This window comes from Nilaparvata lugens, chromosome X (assembly GCF_014356525.2).
Source record: "Nilaparvata lugens isolate BPH chromosome X, ASM1435652v1, whole genome shotgun sequence".
NCBI lineage: Eukaryota > Metazoa > Arthropoda > Insecta > Hemiptera > Delphacidae > Nilaparvata > Nilaparvata lugens.
Window position 1 is genome coordinate 82,624,526 of NC_052518.1, and position 12,438 is coordinate 82,636,963.

Below are 12,438 nucleotides of genomic sequence, written 5' to 3' on the forward strand. Positions count from 1 at the left end.
ATCATGGAGAGGTGGCAATGATACATCCAATGTTGAAGATGAAGAAGAAGAAAATAGAATAAAAATAAGCAGAAGAAGAGGAAGTAGAAGTAGAAGAAGAAGTGGAAGAAGGAGAAGAAGGAGAAGAAGAAGAAGAAGAAGAAGAAGAAGAAGAAGAAGAAGAAAAATATTATCTGTTCAATGCCCTGTATGAAAACCATAATATCCTCTTCTTAATATTTCACAAATTCACTATTGTTGATATCAGTTAATTATATCAGTTGAATGTGAAATATAGCTCTATTACGAACCTTTATGATTTTGTTGAGGGTAGAATGGAATAATTGTGAGTTTTGAAAGAGGATAGTTCACTGAGCCTCCATCTTTTTCATGCTTTACCTGTCATAACTATGACCTTGATAAATGCCAGCTGCTCTAGGGAAGCCTTTTTCACAAATCACAATGGACAATTACACAGAGCTTATACACAAAACGAAATAGGCGATAAGATTTTCTAGATTTAGAAATGCGGTGGGTAAATACTTGAAAATATGGTGACTTTATTTATCTGTTTTTGTACACTGTATTCAATATACTAATAAAATAAACTGAGAATATGGAATATTCATTGTATGGAATATTCATTTGTATTACTAGAACTGTTTTAGTAGTTAATGATCCATTTTCAAATTATTTTTCTTACCTCCTTTCTATCTTGTTTTTCACTTTTTAGTTGTCATCAATTTACCTGTTCTGATGTCTTATTGTTTTCCTGCTCTTATAACCAGAGTCATAATTCAGAAATACATCATATATTCTTTGTAAAATTTTGTAATTAATCTCGATAACCTTGAATAGATGTCATGTATACAACTGAATGCTTCTTTACAGAAATATCTGGTACAATGTTTGAGAATCTGACTGATCGTCAAACAGAGAATGCCAGGATCGATTCTTGAATAAATTTTTTATTTTTGATAGTGGATCTGTAATGTTTTAAATATCGTGGTAGTATCAGTGTTGCAGTTTCTCAAGTTTCACACACTTTATTGTACTGTATGATGTTTCAAAGAATAAATAGTTTTCTTATTAATGAAGATTCATTAACTCTCTTACTAACCTTCTCATAAAACGTGGTTGCGTATTTTGATGAGCTTCGCTTTGTCTTTCTTAATTTACTTCTTATACTTTGAATGCTAAGTGGGACTTTCTGTAAAATTTAACTGTCTCAATTCTTGATTTGTTGATCAAATTATCCTTTTTCAAATCGTGATGAGAAGGTATTTTAATAGCAACTTTTAAAAAATGTATTGAGGCGTTGATGAAGTAAATTTTGCATTTTTATTTTAATATTCTAAACAAGAGAGCTTCAAGTTCTTCGATATTTCATGTTCACAATAATTTTCCGGTTAATTGGATTGCTCAAGAATTGATTTATTAAAAAATGTCGCTATAGCAAACAATATGGGGACAAATTTAATCACCTAATAGGGTTCCGCTACATATATTGTTGACTGACGTCAGCTAACCATAGCATCAGTTGAGCCTTTACGACCCCTAAACGTAAAAAAGAATTAGGTAGACCATTTTCCAACTCCTTAAGCTTAAGAGTCTTTCAACAGATTTATGACCGACTAGAGTCAACTGAACGTTATATAGCCTCCCTCAAAAGACTGGAATCTTTTGAGAAATATCACGTATTAATAAACGCGACTTATTAAAGGCCGTAGACAATGACAAACAATATAAAAATTCGAGTTAACAAATATGGCTTCCATGGGACACAGTCATAAATGTAAAGGGGGAAAGGGGGCAGCCCTTATCCCCCCATCCTTTACTCTCAACAAAATCGTTAAATTTTATAGAACATTTTAACGGGCATAAATTTTATCAAAAAACGAAACAAAAATCAATACAAACACCTTTTTCTAAGCCACCATTCGTGAGTTGGTATCCCTTCTACATCAAGACTTCAAAGAAATCGTACAAGCACTGATAGACATAAAAAATGTAATGTGAGTTGTCGGAAGGCTGCCAGGGCTGCCACAGCAATGTTTCCAACAAGATTCGTAAGATTAACTGGTTACAAAAAGAAGCAACTTACAATAGGAAAGTAGGTTACACGCAATAAACCTCATAATTTACGATTTGGGTTGCAGCAAAGTCCAAATTACATGCTTCTGCCGTCTCAAACCTATTCCAGTTCAGATGCCTGCGTTAGTAAAGTTCAATCATATGTTTCTTGAGTCCCTACATCACTTTGGCATGTATTTACAGTGGGCTGTCTGACTTTCCACCTCAGAGGTGTGCCTACACCATCAAGTACTAGATAAAGTATTTCAAAAGTTTTAAACAGTGCAACTTATTGCGAAAGTCTACATTGGCTCATGTAATACTCAAGGCTGAGTTACCACTCGTATTACATACAATAGATACTAGAATGTTGAATAAATATACAGTTTTCTCTTATAATTATTCACAAATGACACATCTGATTTCACTTGGTCTTTAGCAGAATTTATTTTTTCTTCAAGTGATGAAACGCATTAAAACCTCAATCTAATACACTCAAACATACAAAACATACAAATTATTCAACTGATTGTTTCCAGAATGTGATGCGATGAAACAAACCTTGTACTCTTAAAACAATGCAATGTTTATTTTTCATTTGGAAATTGACATAATGAAAATAATGGTTTGGTTAGTATATTGAAATCCCCAAAAATATTAAATTCCCCGATTTGAACAATTGTTTTTCATTGCTTTCTATTTTGCTAATTTAATAAAAAGGATAATCAGTAACAATAATTGAACAATAATAGATATATCTGAACTGGGTATAAACTATAGATGAATTGGAATTAGCATTTAAGTGTGAGTGAGAAATGTTATAGCATAAGTGACTCATTCTATGGTGGTTCTCTTGAAATTGCTCAGTTTTATCCACATAGAAGCATAGACGTTTCTACCACTCTTCAATCCATTGTATCATAGTCCAATTCTGTATTGCAAGAAGTTATTTATTATTTCTTGCTTATTCCTAACATAATGCTTGTCAATCAGCTAACAGTTAAAACTGTAACTTATGAAAAGGATTGGTTTTAATGACAATTTGAGATCATACATTTGAGTTGATAACATTGCTATTCAAATTGAGGACAATACATGTGATAATAGCAGGTGACGATGCCTGGGGAGAGAAATGTACGTAATTGAAACGACGATAGAATATTTTGATATCAGTTTATCAGATTGAACCGTGAATGTGAGTTGGAAAATATTAAAAAGTTACAATTATGCTTGTAAAATTTACTCAACTTATAGTAGTGCATAGTGATGTCAATGCAAAGGATATTGTAGGCAATTGAAAAAATCACTTATTTAAATTTATAGTTCATTACCAAAATTATAAATAGAATGGAATTATGAATTATTATGACAAGAATTATCATACGGTACCTAATACTTCTGAAGAGATAAAGTAGGTTTCACTTAAACTTTAAATAATAATGAGCTAGATATTCTTGCATACGATTTCATTACTTGCCAACCTACCCTTGTTAATGATGATGGATTTAACAATTTCAAAATAATAATTCAACATCATATATTCATTTATATGATGTGAGGGAACAATTTTTTGTTACACCTATTTAAATATTTCTTCTCAAACTTTTTGTACAAAACATGTGAGTGTTATGCATAATGGAAAATCTCTAGCAAGGAAGCGATCGTTTGCATACCTTTCCCTTGCTGAATTGGAATTAGGCATACAAAATGATTCAAAAGCTGAACTGAATTATTGCTGGATTTTCTTATCGATTAATGCATTTTCCAAGGGGATTATTGTAACTAAATGCATCAACATAAAGTATATTATTGAATGAGATAGATAATAGCACTCCTGATACAACTGAAGAAAAAAAGAAACATTTTGAATATTCCTTTGTACACGAGAAGAATGGTGACAATTCTCAGTAAACTATTTTATCGATGAGTATGATTGTGGGATAACATTTTGAGTAGTAGTGCACCAACATATGATTCCGTGAGAACACGAGTGATCATCTCACAAGAACACTAAAAAATAAGAGACTTGAAATTTTGCAGGGATATGTAGTATGTAGTATTATTTATGCTATGATTCCAGCCGTTATAAAGCTTTTACTCATCAGATAACAAATTCACTTGAGTCACCCGCTGACTTTTTTCTACAGTCGATTGCAAATTTGCCAACACTGAACAATGTTTCATCACAGACATTTACAGCTGTTTAATGCGACTTGGATTGAGTTGACCAATACCAAGTGCTCAGACTCAGTACTTGGCCGGCTTTGGTCTCTCCACCCTCCACTCCCGACCTATGCTATGTCCTTGCCACATCTTCCAAGCTGTGCGCTATAAACTTGTAACCTATAAAAATGATGGCATTCAAAGACTGCTGGATTAATAATTAGCTAGCAGCACGAAAGCTTTGCGTTAATAAAATGCAATCAATGCCATTTGGTTGTACTTTACTTGTATTCAACTAGCATCTTACAACGTTGACTTGGTTCACAAGTGAAAAACAGTAGAACGTTTTAAAACTTATTCAAGTTATTACGAAGTCAACTTAGTTCACCCATATATGGATGAAAATAGGTAGTTGCAAGTAATGGGTGATATTATCACACAAGCATTTTAAACTTTACGTACTTCTAAAACTCTTTAGAGTTTAAAAGTACGTAGACTGCTTCCTAGTTAGTTCCATAATTAAATAGTTTTAAACTTCTTAGTTGGTTTTATAATTATATTGTTTTTAAATTTCTTGAATAGCTCTATTCCTTGCAAGTAGACTATCAGTTTAATTTGAATATAAAATACAAGTTTATGGAGATCAAAAATAACCATACAATAGTTTGTTTCAATCTTGTCTCAGGCTGACTAAAACAATTCTATGTTATTAAATAAAATGAGTAAGAATGATTCGATAATAGACTAATATTCTGAGTTTTACGTATTTTTCTGTTTTGCCGGTTTTTCATCGGGTAGGTCGCGCTGGTGAATAGCGACGTGACTCTTCAACATCGAAAAAACTTACTGTTTTTCAAATTTCCTTTTGATTTCAACGTTATGGAATATTGTTATTATTGGATTAAGCCGTTTGGAAAAAGATGTATTGAGACGAGAGAAGTGGAACCATACGTGAACTTTTCTCTATTCACTACACTGTATTTCATAGAATTTATAATTCCATATTCAGAATATTAGATGAATGCGACAAATATAAACATATAATACGCTTTGAAGCGGCAGTAGCTCATTCATTCATTATCAGATCTAAAAATCTTTCGGACCAAAAACTTTGAAAAACATTCCAGATTGTAAGGACTGAAAAGAGTATAATTTCCTGGAGTTTTGTATGAATTTCTCATCTTTTGATCTTCTTTAATTTACTATATTCTATCAAATGTCCAAAATCTATAAATATCCGTTAAGTGGTGGGGAGGCTTAATGGGTCGCGAAAATGAAAATACATCCAAGATGGAGATGGGTTGCCAAGATTGAAGAGTTAAGAATCATTGAATCATATCAATGTTGATTCTCATTGGACTCAGCTTCTCAGCAACAATTTTCATAATGTCAACTGAGACAAGTACAGTTTTCAGTGGGAAAATTGACCATTTATTATTTTTTATTCAACATGAACTAATTTTTCGATTAATACAATTAAAGGCTTTTACGACTCGCAATACATGTAAGATCTTCAAAGAAATAGATTATTCTCACATATCGTCCAATTCAAATCTTAAATGAACCTTCTTGAAGTCTCAAGAAGAAGGAGGTGGAAACAAAGATATGGCTAAAATAATGATTACTGGGGGGTCTGGAAGTGTACTAAGAGAAAAGGATGAAGTATGAAATGGCGAGGGAGAGAAGGGACAGACGAAGTCACTGACCTAATGGAAAAATTTATTCCCTACTTCTTAACACGCAAGACAAAACTGTTTTTATTAGCCTATAGGTTCTTTAAACCCATCTATTTACACTTGCTGATAATAAATAATGTACATCTTTTCAAATTATCATAATGTTCAGAAGTGACTAGTTGTACTGGAATGTGTAAAGTAGCTCTGCTCACAACAACACTACCGCCAACAAATAAGTCATTTCCACTTTTAATAGAAAAACGTTTTCGCAACTGAATCAAGGGAACAAACTGTATGGGTGGAATAAGAGCGAAAAATCCAAGCCTGTTTGGACTGTATACGAGTATGGCAATCTTCACAAAACGGCAGTTCATTTTGAACTGCAAACTTGAATATCCAAACAAAGATTTAAGAAATTGAAAACATTGAAGATATCTTATAGGTTTTGCGTCATATTGAGGGCCGTATGCACCATTCCAATTTAAACGGAGAATGATCAGCTGTTCGTTTAAACCCGGAATTCTTTTTGATTTATTATGTGAACCATAGTAATAGATGCGATCAAATCTACATGTAAACCTAGATTGACATTGCACATAGATGGTGCAAAATTGACCTTATAGTCTTGACATGAGTCACTCAATTGGATGACTTTAGTCTGCAGATGAATAATTCGATTCAAATTATTTTTTTCATATTGAATCTGTATTTGATTAAGAATTTATTATTTGTTAAGATTTGGAACGTACTATGTTCTATTATGAAAATTTCCCGGGGACAATTGTTGAAAAAGCCCTCACACTAATTCCGAATCCCTCAACTCATTAAATTATCCTGATATGCCTTTCATGATATTATGTGCACCAAAGGAAATGCTATTTAAAACGTTTTTAGATTGAGAATTTGTCCACTCTAAATTTATGTTTGTTTATCTGTGGGGAGATTAGGATTTTCTATGTCGTAGCAAATCCATAAGACCACTGTTTAGAATAAAGTTATATCGATTGAAATAATAAGTAATGATATAAAAGAAGGGAGGGTGTTAAGCTTCGCCAAAGGATAAGACCTAGGAATTATAGATTCAAGTACCGTACACTACAATATATACTGCCAAAAATTCCAGTGTATAATAATTCTTGAAAAATATAGCTTACTTTTTAATGAGTTTTACAAGCATTAACTGAGGAATTATAATATTTTCTATACAGATAATAAAAAATTTGATTATGAAAATAATAATATTGTATTTTATGTGAATAAAATTTGTGAAGTTTAAACATTCAAACGTCTATACTTGGAAACTTATATCCTTCCCATAATCACTGAACACAGGAATGGGAACCCTGAGTCCTAATAAGTGCATTGTACAATGCTACAATGAGTACAATGTTCCTCGTGGGATGAAACAATGTGTGTATTAGTGAGCAGTAGTACAAGAGGTAGAAATGCGATCAATGTGCCAAAACGAACAAACCATTAGCCTTGAGGACCTGGCATACCAACAATTCGTAGAACTGCTCTATTTGCATTCACTTGAAGCAGAAACGATGTTATTCAAATTATGAAAAAAGTGGGGGAACATAAATAAATTAAGAGATGTGATGCTTTGGCCCGTCGCATTTATTTATGTTGATGCCTAACTCGTAAATTACGAAATGTTATGGCTGAGGATAAATTGTAGTTTAGTACAAAATGCATCGGCAAGCCTGATTAGTCCGAGGAGCAATTAAATATCAATGCAATAAGAAGACGGAATCTTGTTTACAGTATGCTATAAATAAGATGGAGCCGAGAGACTGCAACACTGCAACATCGTCAGCAGCGATGTCAGCAACACTCAACCATACCAAATAAGATCTTGTGAATTATCAATAATGCTGCTGAAGTCACCCGCCTCCACCTCCCATTCATCCCCCCCCCACCAAAATGCTTAATTTCATCTATATGTCTGTCCATGATCAGAAACTAATCGAATAGAATACATTATTGGACCTAATGTAATTGTAAATCAATACTAATTCGAAAATATTACAGCTTGTCAACTTCTAAATTCTCATTACAGATATTATCAGTATTAATAAAATTATCCGAAAGCTCTATTTCATGATCAAGTGATCGAAAATTGATATAATTTACAAAATAAAAATTGAGAGCTACTAATGGTAATGGATATGTCTAATGAAAGTAAAACATCAGTACTCGTATAACTCATTCTGATCCTGAAAATTTGAAATGTCATAAAATCCTGTGAAAATAAAGAATAGACGCAATTTTCGCTCCAAAGGACACTTTTTATGAGTGCATGACAAAGATCAAGATTCTTAATCTTTATTTAATTTACATTATAATGTTGATTTTAATGATACTTATTCTTTAATTATAGAGATGTGACTCGATCACAGAATGGAAATGGTTCAGAAAAATTTATCATCAATCAATAATATTAACCTAGCCCAGATCATATTGCTGATTCTATTATCAATAACGAGACATATTGTGTCATTTTTTTCTGAGAGTGGAGCTGAGTCTAATACATACGAGTATGAGTCTGAGACATGTGCGATAGAATGAATCAATTAGTGAGTGATGTACCTACAATTTCAATTTATGAAAACTATTGCATATAATATTGATGATTAATCGAGAGTAATTTGAATGGAAAACAATCGAAACTTGGGTAGCCAGAGCACCCCCAAGTGTAGAGCAACTTAATAAAAAAATCATAAAATACCGACACACTCTTGGATCCAATAACGCAGGTCATACGATCTTATTAGCCACTCACTGTATTGCCGTTCAATTCGTGTGTTCTCTCAAGAAATGAAAATGCTGTTACACGTTACAAGATGAATAGATGCAAAACATTCAGGTGGAAATGGAAAAGTACCGTTTCGACTGATAACTCTCAGGTTGCTCCCGTATTCCACTCACAGGTATCGTTCAAAGGATCCATTAATAAGACTTACGTCAATTATGCGACAGTTACTCATAGAAATACAGTGTAGCTAGGCCTTTGTCTGATAGTGAAGAGTCTAGCTCCAGTGCTGGGGCCTGGGTTCCAAACCGACAGCTGTCCAGTCATTGAGAGACCAGATCATTGCTGTCAACCCTTGTCAAACTTTTATCTGTGAAAGTCTTCATTGTGTGAGGAATTTCGCGGATTCACATAAAGGTCCATTCAACAAAAGCTATTCCCCATTTCGTCTCGCCTTACCATACTAAAAGATACCACTATTCTCCGAATTGAACAGTGACAAAAAAGGATTGGCAGTTGAATGTAGCGAAAGCCTTGTCTGGAATGATTCTATAAGAAGATTTCTGAAATTTTCTTCCAAACTCATTGTGATGGATCTATTTCTAAAAGCCCACCAATGGATTGTGCGCATTGTCAGTTGATAAATATGATAGTGTACCCAAAAAACAGTAGCTAACAATCATATTACAAATGCGCTGTAAAAAATACCTTAGAATCATCATCAAAGTACAGTACAGTTTAAAACAATTTAGATAAACAGTACAGTTCAATAGTCTATTACAATTTAAGTGAATGTGAAGGTATACAAAGTGTTTCCGAACTCCCAACTAATATTCTAGGGCATTGTTCCTGGGTGAGGAACATATCAGAAAATCATTTTCAAACTGCCCGAAAGTCCTTAATTACTCACTCAGCCGCCATTTTTCCCACCTAATATTTTTCCCTAAATAATTACTGACCATACGGAAGTGAAACTTTGCACAAACATTCATGACAACTAGACAGAACTACAAAAATACTATGACAGTTTTTCAAATTCATAAATCAAAATGGTGACCGTTTAAAATGTTATTTCTTGAATAAACAAAGAACCGTTTAGGAACAAGGGACAAAGCCAAAGCTCTCCTAGAATATTGGTTGCAAACACTCTGTATAATATTGTAACGATAAAACTTATTCGACGTTCTAAATAAAAACGACAATTAACACTATAACACTACATCAACAAACACATCTAACAAAGCTACAACTACGGAGCTGAACTTTTCAACATACAGAGATTGAACTATTGGACTTACAGTTTTAATAATAATTATTTCCTTTTCAGAAATTGAATTATTTGTATTACTGTGATTGTCTACCAAATCCAAGTTCTCAATAGTCATATTAAGAAGTGTCAACAAATCAAAATATTACGATAAATTTTCTACAGATCACATGAAATTCAAATGTCACATTTTACATGAAACAATTTCTAAAGATCAAAATTCGCAACCTCATGTCGACATTGCTCTTGTTGAGTATTTCTAGGGTTTCGGTTTGATTGATATATTTTGTAGAGCTAATGTAAATAAGCCTACAATTAGCCATCTTACTATTGGACTGGTTTTAGATCTTTTTACATAATATTCGATCTCAATATTTTTTGTAATTGTTCAAGCAATTTTACTTGAGCTTCAGTTGCGATTCGGACATTAAAATATTGATATATTTAATTGACAAATAGAAAAAATTGCAAATTTTTTAAAAAGAAGCAACTCACATTCAATAATCTAATATGAAAATAAAACCTATTGAAATTCTGGTATGATTTGTGGGGACATCTGGATAGTATTCAAACTTAACATCATTAGAATCATATAAATTAACGATAAGTTGTCACCCAAAAATGAATTGTACCAAATTGGAAATATATCAGGGTTTGTTCATTTCAAGAAGTCTCTCATAAGTGTCATGCAATGTAGAAGATCAATATTATTGACCTGAGGCTGAACTTTGCCATCTTTTCAAATTCATTCTACCCAGTGTGAAATACTTCCCAACAACCATTCAAATTTCCATTCTAGGGTTAAAAAAAAACACTTATTAATCAAATTCTGAAGTTTACTTCTCAAATAATTAATGATGTCCTCTGTTTGATCTACATCAAAAATTAGTAGTTCGCTTCCCATCTTAACACATTCACTTCCATGCAATTGTTTATATTTTACTCTCCAATTATAAAAATATTGCTGGATAGGCTACTTATTGTACAGGAGAAATTAGTAATATCACAGCAATTTTAAGTGATTGATCAATTGTTAAAGAAATGCAGTTAATTCATGGAATATTGAAAGCCACAAAACTTGAAATTATCATGAGTTTCGCTTGACATGCCAGTTCCAAAATAGTAAGGAATTACTTTTTACAGTTTTTTTAGGAGAAAGCATTAGTAGGGTTGAATGAGAAAATTAATAGTCATAACATTGCATCTCTAAGAAGTATATTATGGTCGATAAATAGAATAGTTGAGTATGAGAAGCTAAAATCTCTAACATTCATCACAAACAAGAAGTGACAAAGTATCATTTTTATAAATGTTAGCTACACTCTTCGTGTTCATAAGACTCTATTAGAACTCTTGCAACAACGGATAAATATGTTAAGTAAATGAATGACGCAGGATATATTGGAGGTTCATTGATTGTTCAGTCACTTGCTCTTCTCACTTCATATTCTATGTATCGTCTATACTGAATAGCCTACAATGAATTGAATTGATCTATTGATGTAGCAGGTTTGATAATGTATTGGCAAAACAGTTTCGTATAAAATTGTTTATCTATCATAGTTTTAATACCAGTTAATAGATACCCTTTACCGCTGATGGCGATTTATATGTTTATCGGTTTAAATGGATAAATCAGTTATACTATCACATTATCTGATTGCTCCATCTAGTTGATTATCACTTTATTTCACGCCTTGTTAAAATATTTCATAGAAAATCTTTGAATTATTACACTGTAGAACTTGGAGGAAATGTTTTGTTATCTTCATGAACCAAATTTAATCCAATAGAATCTTTTGTAAGTACTTTGACAAGTCTTACAGATGTAATCAGAGCCTCAGTTAGTAATTTTAGACTACTTATCGTTCGATTGCACTCTTGTTAACACTATATTATTGGAAGAGTTGAATTGGTTAGCTTAGGTTACTCACCAAGTTGATCAACCAAGCGCCGGTTTGGAAGCGAAATAGTTGATCGGTGTCAATCGTGATATAAAATTGTGCACAAAACTAGAAACGTTATCGCGGAGAATCAAAAAGTTAGTGGCCGAGTTGTTTTTTGAATGAAGGAGGGAGATGTGCGCACGACCTGAATGCCTGAATGCCTGACTTTAGCCGAAGGCCGAGAGACCGAGCGACCGACCGACCAACTTCTTGTACACTGTTGGAACGACTGACTGGAACTGGACTCAGTTTCCTGTCTTCCTGCCTCCTCAGGCTGCCACAAGACCGCGTTCCTGTCGACCTCCGACTTAGAGGGGTGAAGAGAAGGACTGTTTTTGGTATGTCGTTTTATATCTCGAGATCAAAAACTGATGGAAGAAGGAGAAGAAGATGGCTAAATAAAGAACAAGACCCGTCCTCCACTGCGATAGACTGGCCACAAGCATACTTCACTTTCTTGCTTGTTTTAGTGTTGCCCGCATCATTATCACTCATCCGTCTCCGCGGAGATGCTTGTGGCAATAGGGCTTTTCTAACTCTCCGTTCGCTCACAAACAGAAAATACTTTCTGTTGAGATC

General features: G+C 33.2%; 1 protein-coding gene across 1 annotated transcript in view; it reads right to left on the reverse strand.

Moving 5' to 3' along the window:
• Nucleotides 1-12,155, reverse strand: part of LOC111055506 (extracellular serine/threonine protein kinase four-jointed) — a 72,122-nt gene extending 59,967 nt beyond the window's left edge. The window contains exon 1 of the mRNA XM_022342724.2: nucleotides 11,848-12,155. The gene's annotated coding sequence lies outside the window, so the exon portion shown is untranslated. The remainder of the gene's footprint in view (nucleotides 1-11,847) is intronic.
• Between the last annotated feature and the right edge of the window lie 283 nt (nucleotides 12,156-12,438).